The following is an 11,877-nucleotide window of genomic DNA, read 5'->3' as shown; positions in this document are numbered from 1 at the left end:
TCATGTCAAGATCTTCAGGGAAGTCCCCAAGTGCTCTCTGGAAACCAGATAGATCCATAAGACATCTGAGGCAGATCCAAATAGGCCCAGCCCTGTGAGGAAATGGATGGGAGTAAAGTGTATCTGGACCAGAGAGTGATTTGCCCACACAAAGGGCAGACAGTAATATCCTCCACATCAAAATCACCAACTGCTCAAAGGCAAAGACCAGGTCTATCATGTGACAATCATTACACATTTATCAGTATATATGATCTCTATAGTTTGCACTGATTCCCCACTAGCAACTTTCAGATATGTTTCAAGGACAATCCCACACTGACTGTTTTGCAATAGGCAATCTAATCATTGGAAGTGCAATTTAAATGAGAAAGAAGTCTAAACTCTTCCCTAGACAACAGAATGAGGTGAGTGTAGCTTATGAAAGTGGAGTGAGAACAAAGGCTTTCTGTGTACATTTGTAACATACATGTGCAGCCTCCAATCTGTTGAATTAAAGAATGAAAGAGCTACTGTGGTTATTTTTTGATCAACAGTTTAACAGAAGGAAAGAAAACACTGTAAGTAAATGGACTTTGTTCATAACAGAAAAAGGATCTCCAGTGAGACCAATGCTATATCAACATATTATATATGATTAATTAATCACATTTATAGATAACCTCAATGATTACAAATGATGACATCCTTTCCAAGCAAGAATAAAAAACTCCAATGTGATCTCTTCAAATTCAGTACATAACAGAAAGCAAATAGAAGCTATGTCAGAGCAATGTGACACATTTTGAGAGAAAAGAAATCTAAGTGCCCATACTCAAGATCAAGGTTTAAGTTACTGTGGTATAATGAATAGTATGTTCAATGAGATTGATTCAAATTAATGTTCACAAGGTAAACTTGGTACAATCTCTGCCTCTCCCTACTAATCTTCATGATTCTTAAGAAGATTATAATTGAGCATAGGGGTGTGCATAAACAGGAAAAGTGTTTTGTTTCAACATGGGGACATGATAGCTGCTCTCAAAATATTCTCCTGGAATATTTTGAGTGGCCAGTGATACACTGGAACAAAGCGACACTGGTTGAGGTTTGTTTTTTCCCTGTCCTTCAAACAAATTCTCAGAATACATGTATCATGTTTCAAGTACAGAATACTTGAAGCAGCTGTGAACACACAGGAAGCAGGCCACAATAAGATGTGAATCATAATATAGAAATTGTTGAAGTCCATTGTCTTTGTAAAAGGACTTATAATGCATGTTTTAACTGTTCTAAATTGTTTTACCTGATGCTTTTATTGGACACTGTTATGTGTATTAAATAACATAAAATTAAAAACTAGTGATATATGAATTGGTGCCATCTTGGTTTTTTTTAAGTTGTTCTGTAGCTACAAACCCAATAATATAAAATCAGACAAAACTTCCCAGTTATGGTATTTAATAGGATATCCATTTCTGACATATCAGTCCTCTTTGGGAAAGTGATATGTATGATATAAAATTGTATTTCAACCCCATGCATCACAATACATCACAGTGATTCTTCTATGCTTGGCAATTAAATGTGTGCTTTGTTTAAGGAGTCACATGGAATTTACAGTGGTAGATTGACTTTAATTGACGTGAAGAAACGTGCAAACTCTTGTCCTGCAAATCACTCATTATTCATTATAAATAGGCAAATTAAATATATAAACTCAGAAAATGGTTGAACACAGGTAGAAAGCATTCCCTCTGAATGCTATTCAACAGCCAAGTCTAAAATTTTGCTTAACAAAGAGAAAACAACATGAGTTATAGCAAAATATTGAAAAGGGATGGGTACACATCTACTGTATATGGTTGTTTCCAAAAATGTGATTGATTGCTGAATGTGTTCAGATGGAAGCCTTTAAAATAACTTGGTTCCTTTTTTAAAGTACCAAAAATAACAGGTTAAAACCATTCTGTACATTCAAGCATTGTCATGGGGGTATAAATGGCTGGAGGGCTTTTGAACAATGATTTTTGCAAGAGCAGCCCTATCCTTTGTTGTGGAATGACAGTTCCGTACCCAACAAGTAGAGGAAGCCAACAGGTAAAGAGATAAATTTATTCAGTAATGTTTGTTGGATCTGTCCTGCAAGAGCAAATACCAGCATTAGGATGGTTATAGTATTAATAAAGTTGCATAACACAATGTATCCATTCCTCACTGGTTTAGTGTATGCTTTTGCTTCATATGGTTAAACTTTACAATTTTTGCACTTTGTACCCTATAGATTTTTATGTCAGCTGGTCATGTCCCCATTCTAGAATATCTTCAGATGCATATTCATTCATTGGCTTGAATTCCTTGTCCATGACCTGTCCTTTTAGAGATAACGGAGAAGGGTCTTCATTTGCATTTCACTGCTGGTATGTGTGAGTAGGTGAGGCAACAGAGAGATGAATTCTTGTATTTTAAGCATGGATAAAGAACTACGTAGACTTGACAGTCTGCAGCCAAACATGCTTTTGTTTTTGATATCATCTGTTTCCATTGTGTTTTTCTCAGTGGGATGGAACTTGAGAAACACTTTCCTCAAACGTATGGTAGATTTCCAGAGAAGGGAGCTGAAATAAGCATTTTATTTATATTGTGTGTGTTTTGTTTCCTCTCTGTAATTGCCACTAATTCATTAAACAAGAAGGTTAACTAAATGAAAGAATCACTTATAATTACCTTAGTAGTGTCATACTTAATACATTAGCTTGTAATTATCCTGAATTGGTACATGTACATATAACTTTTGCAAAATCCTAACAGAAGGTTAATTCTATGAATTGCACTTTCAAATGAGATCATAACTGTAATTTAACTGCAGTGTAATTGCCATCCTTACACTGTGAAGTAGCTATTTTATGTTACAATCAGTAACGAATAACAATGGGGGAGGATGGTGATTTACAAAGAGCTCTCAGTTTGTGGAACTTTACAATCAATACTTACAACTCTAATCCAATCCAAGATTTTGATTTACCTTCCTGGGCTATGACCGAGTTTCTATCATCATCATCATCATCATCATCATCATCATCATCATCATCATCATCATCACCAATATAAGCCAGGGTGCTGGGCTAGAAGCCAGGAAATGGTGAGTTCTACCCCTCCCTGAGACATGAGAGCCAGCTGAGTGACTTTGGGCAAGTCACTCTCTCTCGGCCTAACCTACCTTTGGGGTTGTTGTGGGAAGAATAGGAGGAGGGAGCATTATGAGCACTGCTTGAGTTGTACAAAATAAAGACAGGATAAAAGTCAAATAACACATCCACATTGTTTTATATAGCCTATTTATCTAAACCATAATACTGACGCTTGAATAAGAAGTATAAACCCCAAAATCTTTGGAGGAGGAGCTTGGTTTGGGCAAGATACTGCCAGTAGACCTTTTTCTTGAATGGCTCTTCCTCCATACTGCTACTGCCACCACTCTTTATTTCTGGTCCAGGAAAGGAAGCAATTATTATAATTTATAAAGAATGGATTCAATAGGTAACCCTTCATTTTCATTCATCATTTACTGTCTCCCTTATTTCCAGCTGTTGCAAAATGTCCCACTGGTGGATTCAGAAGTCCATGTCAGCTTTCCTACCAAAATGTGGATTTAATAATAAGCTCATTGAAGAACAGTTCTTATTGACAAAATGTTTCTAATGAAAATATTGTGAAAACATGACAACTATAACATGGTATATAATCTTTATCTGGATAGTAACAATACCGTTTGAAAACTTGAAGAACCCGGTAGTCAGAACACATTATCTCTAGACAGAAGAAATCTGGGAGAATGCTATAAGCTTGCATACTCCAAGAAAAAGGAATTATGATGAAAGAAAAAATAAAATATATTGATCCCATTCCAATCTCAGGGGAAAAAAGGAGTGGAGAGACTGTCTCTTTAACTGGAGGGACAAATTAGACAAAAACAAGCATCTTAAGTACAGAAAGGAAAGGGTGGTAAAGAAGAAGAAGAGGAAGAAGAGGAAGAAGAGGTGGAAGAGGAAGAGGAAGAGGAGGAGGAGGAGGAGGAGGAGGAGGAGGAGGAGGAGGAAGAAGAAGAAGAAGAAGAAGAAGAAGAAGAAGAAGAAGAAGAAGAAGAAGAAGAAGAAGAAGAAGAAGAAGAAGAAGAAGAAGAAGACAGCAAGCAAGGAGGATGTTTCATTTATTCTGGGCAACCAGCAAAAATTTGCCTTACATTAACTTCAATTTGCAAGGAGCCAAAAGGTGCCCATCTCTGATACGCTGCTGCAGGGTATCATTAACAGTAGAATTCTTTTGCGCTCTAACTGGAAATCACCTGCTTGTTTCCACTGCAAAGCAGAATAACATTTTTGCTCCAAAGGCACACAAACCCAACCTCAGTTTTATAGCATTGATCTTCAGCATCTCGGTTGAGTTGCCAAGTTTCTGAAATCAGGAGGCTGAGTGTTTATTTGTTAGGAGCCCGTTTATGCATGTCTGGCAGGTGCTAAATGAACTTGCACTTTTGCCTAGACACACCAGAGCAAAGATGAACTTTTGGTTAATGAAGGTGCTGACAATTACAAGCAAGCATAACTTCCCTGAGGCAAAGGAATAGGTTGACGTAAAGGACCATTTAAATCCTGTATGAATCTGCCCTCTTCCTGTCTTACTGCCACCACCTTCACCACCATGGCCTTTATTCTTTCATTATTACATTGTCATTGACTTATCTTCCACAGAGAAGCAGATGAGGATGTGCTGGGACCAAGAAGAAGAAAAGCCTGTAGTATTGTTTTGTTCAACCTGAGCTAGAGAAGCTTTTAGAAGTATTTATTTACTTACTTACTTACTTACTTACTTACTTACTTACTTACTTACTTACTTACTATTAATCATATTTATATAGCTGCCCATCTCACAATCAAGTGACTCTGGGTGGCATACAACAAAGTTAAAAACAAAATATACAAATTAATATTAATATTATTAATATTAAAAACTTTTAAATTGTGAAAAGCCCAAAGCTAAAAACAGAATAAAAAAGAGATTAGGTGAACAGGAGATGTTAGTTACACAGGAGTCATCTCAATATTTTGCCAGTCCCCTGAGGTCCCCAAGTCTGAGGACACAACCAGGTCTTGAAGGATCTCCAGAAAGCTAAAAGGGATGAAACCAGCCTCACTTTGGGGGATGGATGTTCCATAAAGCAGGGGTCACAATAGAAAGGCCCACTGCCTAGGGCCTGCCTTAGTCAATGGGATCCACATCATGCTATCTCTCCTGGATCTGGTGGGACAGGCAGATATAACTGGGGAGAGACAGTCGCTCAAATAACCTGCCCGTGTGCCATGTAGAGCTTTAAAGATAAAAACCAGCACCTTGAATTAGACCCAAAAACAGACTGGTAACAATGCAGATCATGGAGCAGAGGTGTAACATGTGTTCTTCTGGAAACACACATACCTGCCTATGCCACTGCATTCTGCACCAGCTGAAGCTTTCAGATATTCTTCAAGGGCAGCCCCACATAGAGTGCATTACAGTAGTCCAGCCAGGAGGCGACCAGGGCATGAATGATTGTCTAGGAACAGGTGCAACTAACGCACAAGAAGTTGAGTAAAGACCCCCCCTAGCCACGACTGCCACCTGCTCCTCAAGCAGGAGTCGGGAGTCAAGGAGAACCCCCAGATTGTGCACGGGGTCTGTTTGGGACAGTGCAACCACATCCAGCACCAAAGACGGCATAGTCCTAGAACTGGTGGACCCCAAAAACCAAAGTCACTCAGTCTTTCCAGGGTTCAGTTGCAGCCTGTTGTTCCCCATCCAGACCCTCACAGCCTCCAGGCACCGGGATAAGATGCCCAGAGTATTGTTAGTTCACCAGGGGCAGAGATGTATAACTGGATATCATCAGCATACTGATGATACCTCACCCCATGACGATGGATGAGCTCACCCAGTGGCCATGTGTAGATGTTAAATAGAAGCAGAGAGAGCACTGACCTCTGCAGCATCCCACTCAGTAGGGACCAAGGGTGGGATCACTCCCCCACAATCACCACTGACTGGAATTGACCTCTGAGAAAGGAGGCAAACCAGCACAACTCTGTGCCACCCACCCCCGATCCTCTGAGTCAATCCAGAAGGATACCAAGGTTGATGGTATTGAAAGCCACTGAGAGGTCAAGTAGGGCAAGGATGGATGGCAACCACCATCCTGCCCACACCAGAGATCATCCAGAAGTGTGACCCATGCCATTTCCATCCTGTACCAGGTTCTGAATCCCGATTGAAAAGGATGTAGATAATCCACTTCATCCAGGGTCCTCTGAAGCTGTTGTGCAACCACCTTCTTAATCACCTTCTCCAAAAAGGGGAGGTTCAATACTGGATGAAAATTGTCCAGTATAGTGGGGTCCTGCAATGGCTTCTTGAGGAGGGGGCAAACCAAAGCCTCTTTAAGAGGAAAAGGAACAACCACCTCACTCAAAGAAGAATTTACCACCACAAGAACCCACTCACACGATACCCCTCAGGCTGTCTTAACCATCCAGGAGGGGCATGGATCTAAAGAGCAAGTGGCTGAACTCACAGTTCTAAGGACTGTGTCCACTTCATCAGAGCCAACAAGATCAAACCATTCCCAGATAACCAGGTAAGACTCCTCCCCAGGCACTTCCTCTGGACCTGCAACAAGGCTAGCATCCAGCTGTGAGTGAATTCAAGCGACTTTGTCTGACACATGCTGGACAAATTCTTCCACATGCCCCTGGAACATGCTTTCCAAGTTCCCCAAGCCCTCTCTAACCAAGAGGGCACATGCACCTCAAACAGGGCTGCAGGATGGCTATCTGCAGATGCAATAAGGGCAGAGAAGTACTGATACTTCACTGCCCTTACCACCACAAGGTAGGCCTTAATAGCAGCTCTAACCCATGTCTGGTTGAGTTGGTCCCCTGTAGAATGCCAGCAATGCTCTAGATGTCTTTTCTCTCATTTCAACTCCCTTAGCTCCTCCATAAACTATGGGCAGTGCTGGGATCCACAAGAGGAGAGAGGCCGCATAGATGCGATCCAATCCAATCCAAGTCCTCAGCTGTCCTCTTATTCTGAGTGGTGATCAAGGCTCCAGATGGAGCGTGCAGCAGTCCAGCAGGAACAACCCCTAGCTCCCTCTGAAACCTATCAGGGTCCCATTAGTCATCAGGGGTGGACTTATCTAATAGATCCAGCCTCCCTGCACTGGATGGCTATGCCAGAGAATCCCATGGTAATCAGGGTGTGATCTGATCATGACAAGGGGGACACCAAAAAACTCCCCCAATTTCAGATCACATAGCCATTGCTCTGACAGGAACACCAGATCCGATGTGTGACCACTGTCCTGTGTCAGGCTCTGGATGACCTGGGATAGGCCCATGGCCATGATGGTGGCCATAAACTCCTCAGCTGCCTCAGACTCCACTCCCAGAGAAGGCAGATTGAAGTCCCCCAAGACCATAAGTCTGGGGAATACCACTGCCAACCTAGAGATGGAGTCAAGGAGTTTAAGCAGGGAGGTTGCTATGCAGCAGGAAGGCTGGTACAACAGCAACAATCCCAACTGATCCCTAAAGCCCAACTTAATGAACAGGGTCTCACATCTGGTGACCTGTGGTGCAGTACCCCGAAAGGCGTAAGCAATTCCCGGATGACAGTCACCACACCCCATCCCTGCCCTGGGGTCTTGGCTGATGCCCCACCCAAAATCCAGCTGGGCATAACTTGGAAAGGGCCGCCCCCCTTCTGGGCCCATCCAGGTCTCAGTAACATATGCCAGATCAGCCCTCTCATTAGTGATTAAATCGTAGATGAGGAAGGCCTTATTACAGACTGACCTGGCATTTAGAAGCAGCAGTCAGAAACTGGGGCCTCTGAAAATAAGTTTGCTAGCAGAAAAATGTGAGACATTCTAGAAGCTATTCCAGTATAGTAAAAAGTATAAAGACACCTTCAGGGTGAGCTCAGCTCTTGCTTGACTCCTGACTACATAGGCACATCAATGTAGTTTTTATGGAAACAATGCAGAAGTTGAAAAAAGATAGTCCTGGGGTTTCCTAGCGGCCTCCTATCCAAGTAGTAACTGGGTCCAACCCTGCTTAACTTTTCCAGGAGAAGCCGAGTTCAGCTAGTTGTTGCTCCCTGAGATGGTTTGTTCTAATATAAGGTGATTATATTTGTTCATTCAGAGAGAAACAGTGCCCTTACTCTAAAGCTGTGCTACTGGCTCTCACTGATACTGATACGCAGTCAAATCAACTGGGTGTACAATGTTGTGATATCATCCTATTCTCTACCCCATGGGACCACCAAATGGCTAGAAATCACCTATAATACTAGATTAACTCTGCTGGGGTGGGGGTGGGGGGATGAGATTAAAAAGAACTTCACTGTGGGTTCTGCTGAGAGCAAATCTGGATGTTTTGCTCCCAGCTAATCCATTGCAGAATGAATCCCAATGAGAATGAAGTCTGAAAAGAAAACCTATGGGGGGAATACATAGGCATTAGATTTTGTTTATTAAAGAGATGACGTGGACAAGGATCATCCATTTTCTTTTTTGTACCTATATAAATGCCTAATGCATTAATGACAGTGGGAGGTTCTTTGAAGAGAGGTTTCCATTTATCTTGGGCATCCATATGACCTGGCAAATCTTTCCACAGATCTTTTAAATAAAGGATTTATAGAAAATCTTCCAAAAAGCAGGCAGGTAAACAGAGCAAACTTACTGTTCAACTTTTCCCTAAAAGGAATGCATTAATCACAAGCAAAACATACTAGCAGTGCCCAAGTAGCAGCATTGGAGGGACCTATAAAATCAAATAGGAATGAATCCCCACCCCACAAAAAAACCCAATCCTCCCTGAAATTTAGGGGATTATGTTGGCTCCCTGATGAAAATCAAAATGCTCAAATATTTAATGCAGTCCTGGTTTAAATCAATGTAAAGGGAAACACAAGAACTTTGACAGTTGGATTCTTGGTTATTGCAAAACAAATTATGTCAATTAAAGTGTCTTGTCAAGCTGCATTAATTGCAATGCATGAATAGTATGCTAAGTACCAAATACATTATTCAGGCTGGATCTGAATTAATTTTTCTTCCAAACTTTGTGTAAGAGAACCTTACAGCTGAACCAGTATAAGGTTCTCATTAAAGGTTCTGATTCAGATGGAAAGCAAGACGAATTTCATTCATTAAATTGTTATTTTCTCTTCCCTAGTGAGTTGCAAATCTAGGAGGAATGTGAAATTTTGCCAGCCCAGAGATGGCAACAAGGTTGTTGACTAGAGCTAGGCTCACTGACAGAATCCCTGAGCTGAGCTGAAAGGAAAAGTGTAGACCCACAATCACTACCTTTTATACTATTCAGATAATCAGATTTTGTTGTTAATGAATCAGTTGCCCAAGTCTATAACTTCTGGTTTTGAATCAGCATTATGGTACGAAACATGCCAAGGATGTCATATTACACTACTATCAAATGGCATTTTAGAATCGGTGCAATAGATTTTGTTCTCTGTATGGTTAGGTCTTTGTCTCTCATAGTCAGGCTTTTGTTGAAGATAACTAGCTCAGTCAACGAGCCAGAAACCTCCTCCAAAATTACTTTTATAACTTAGAATGAAACTTTTGATCAGCTATGGCCATCTGAGTACAGCCTCAGGGCTATTCTTGTTTTGTTTCCAGTTCTATGCCAGGGTTTGTATAAAATCACCAGTTGTTGCTCCTTTCTGTCTAAGCGAATGGTGCAACGTTGGGCTTGAGCTCATCCACGCTGTCTTGGGACCAGCACTAGTTGGCAATTGACTTCTAGGTCCAATTGAAGGAGATGGTTGTCACCTTTAAGGTTCCACATGGTTCCAGAACTAAATTATCTGTGGGACTGCCTTCTCCAGTATTTATTTGTCCACCCAATCAGATCAAAAACAGGATCAATGCCCTCCAGGTTCCATCTACAGTGGTACCTCGGTTCACAAACTTAATTCGTTCCACGATTCTGGTCACGAGCCGAATTGGTTCAAATCAATCAAGGGTACAACTCTTTGATCTTTCTCTCATTAGAGTCTGAAATAGTAACTCAGGAAAGGGCTTAATTTCTTGGAGCAAGTCAATCACCAAATCAAATTTTCCCATAAGGTTCAATGTAAATAAGGCTAATCCGTTCTGAACCATCTGTATTTTTTTTTAACCACAAAAATATGAAACAAAGTACAGTACAGTATGAAGAGAGAGAACACTAACCTTGCTTGAGGCGACACCAAAAAGCTTCACAGCAAGTGTCTGTCTGCGACCACGATCTCACCTAGAGGAAGCCACGACCACGTGTCAGAGCAGGGAAGATGGCCGCAGGTCATGTTCGTCACCCGATGCGGAGTTCGTGAACGGAAGCAAAATTTTGCGAATGCTGCTGTTCGCGAACTGAATTGTTCGTGAATAGAAGCGTTTGTGAACTGAGGTATTACTGTATTTGAGAATGCCATCTGATGAGACCTAGAAAGTTAACATTATTGCCACCCCTATAATTTGGAACTCCCTTCTTATGGTGATCTGTTTTACCACTTTCCTCCTGGGTTTCAGAAGAGCAGTTAAGACCAGGTTTTTCTATCTACCCCAGGAGGAAAGTACTGTATGCTGTGAATGTTAGAATGCGCTAGTGGACACATGGCTTTGAAAGTTTCCCTTTTTCCCTTACAATGTTATTGGGATTTTTGGGGGTGGATTTTGTATTTTTAGTATTTTTTACTGATGTTTTTGATTGTTAGATGCTCAGACCCTTTGGGAATGTATGGCATATAAATAAGCAAGTAAAATAAATAAAATGCATAGACATTTTCGTGCAAACTTTGTAAAAATATCTTCATAAAAAAAATCCTTTTCCAAGTTTATCAGCTGAACTTAATAGTCACAAAAATGAGAAACTGAAATTGATATATTTACCTGTATATTATTGCTGAATTCTCCCCATGTGCTGATAATCAATTTAGTGATGAGCAAACTGCAGATTTATCCAAGTAATCATCAAGGGTACAACTCTTTGATCTTTCTCTCATTAGAGTCTGAAATAGTAACTCAGGAAAGGGCTTAATTTCTTGGAGCAAGTCAAAACTCATTATTGTATTAAGATAGATTGGGCTGTCAATCTCTGATCATTTTCAATAACTGCATAATGCTTTTAATTATACAATTGCTTTTTGGCTTTGTGAAGATTATATCAATATAAAATGAACTATTGCTCAAAGTTTTAAACATCAGCTACAAGCAAAACCATTCCTCAAATGAAACAATAAAAGCTTCCTGCAGACAGGATGTAGTTTCTTTAAAATTCTAATTATAGTGAATTAAAAGACTAAAATGCTACTAATTATTTTTTAATTTCAAGAGAGATGTTTACAAAGCATAGTTTAATGGGTAATACAGTACTTCAAATGATTACTAATGTTGTCATTTTGTCTGACTTAATTTTAATTAGTATAAATCACATTGTCATAATTGCTAATTACCATTCTATTTTTGCAGAATATTAAGTTCTCCTCACAAACATACCATTTTTTCAACTAAACAGTTCCTTTTGGAGAGCCCACTTATCAACACATCACTTAGAAACTTTATATTTACTGCATCTTAGGAGGAAAATATGCCTACATTGTTGAAGTTTAAAGATTTTTTTATTTACTTTTTAAAAGTTTCATAATGTAAACTGTAAATTTCTTGCAACCTGATCTTTTCAGGGATTACTGATTGCTTTATCAATTGTCAGGTATCACCTGCATTATTTAGATCAAGTTAGTCGATGAGTTCCCTTCCTCCATGTGCTTAAAAGGGTCATAAACGGTGGTGCT

This window comes from Python bivittatus, unplaced genomic scaffold, assembly GCF_059951505.1.
Source record: "Python bivittatus isolate LINGU-HERP-01145 unplaced genomic scaffold, Pbiv_v1 ctg000480_np1212, whole genome shotgun sequence".
Lineage (NCBI taxonomy): Eukaryota > Metazoa > Chordata > Lepidosauria > Squamata > Pythonidae > Python > Python bivittatus.
This window is presented reverse-complemented; position numbering follows the sequence as displayed.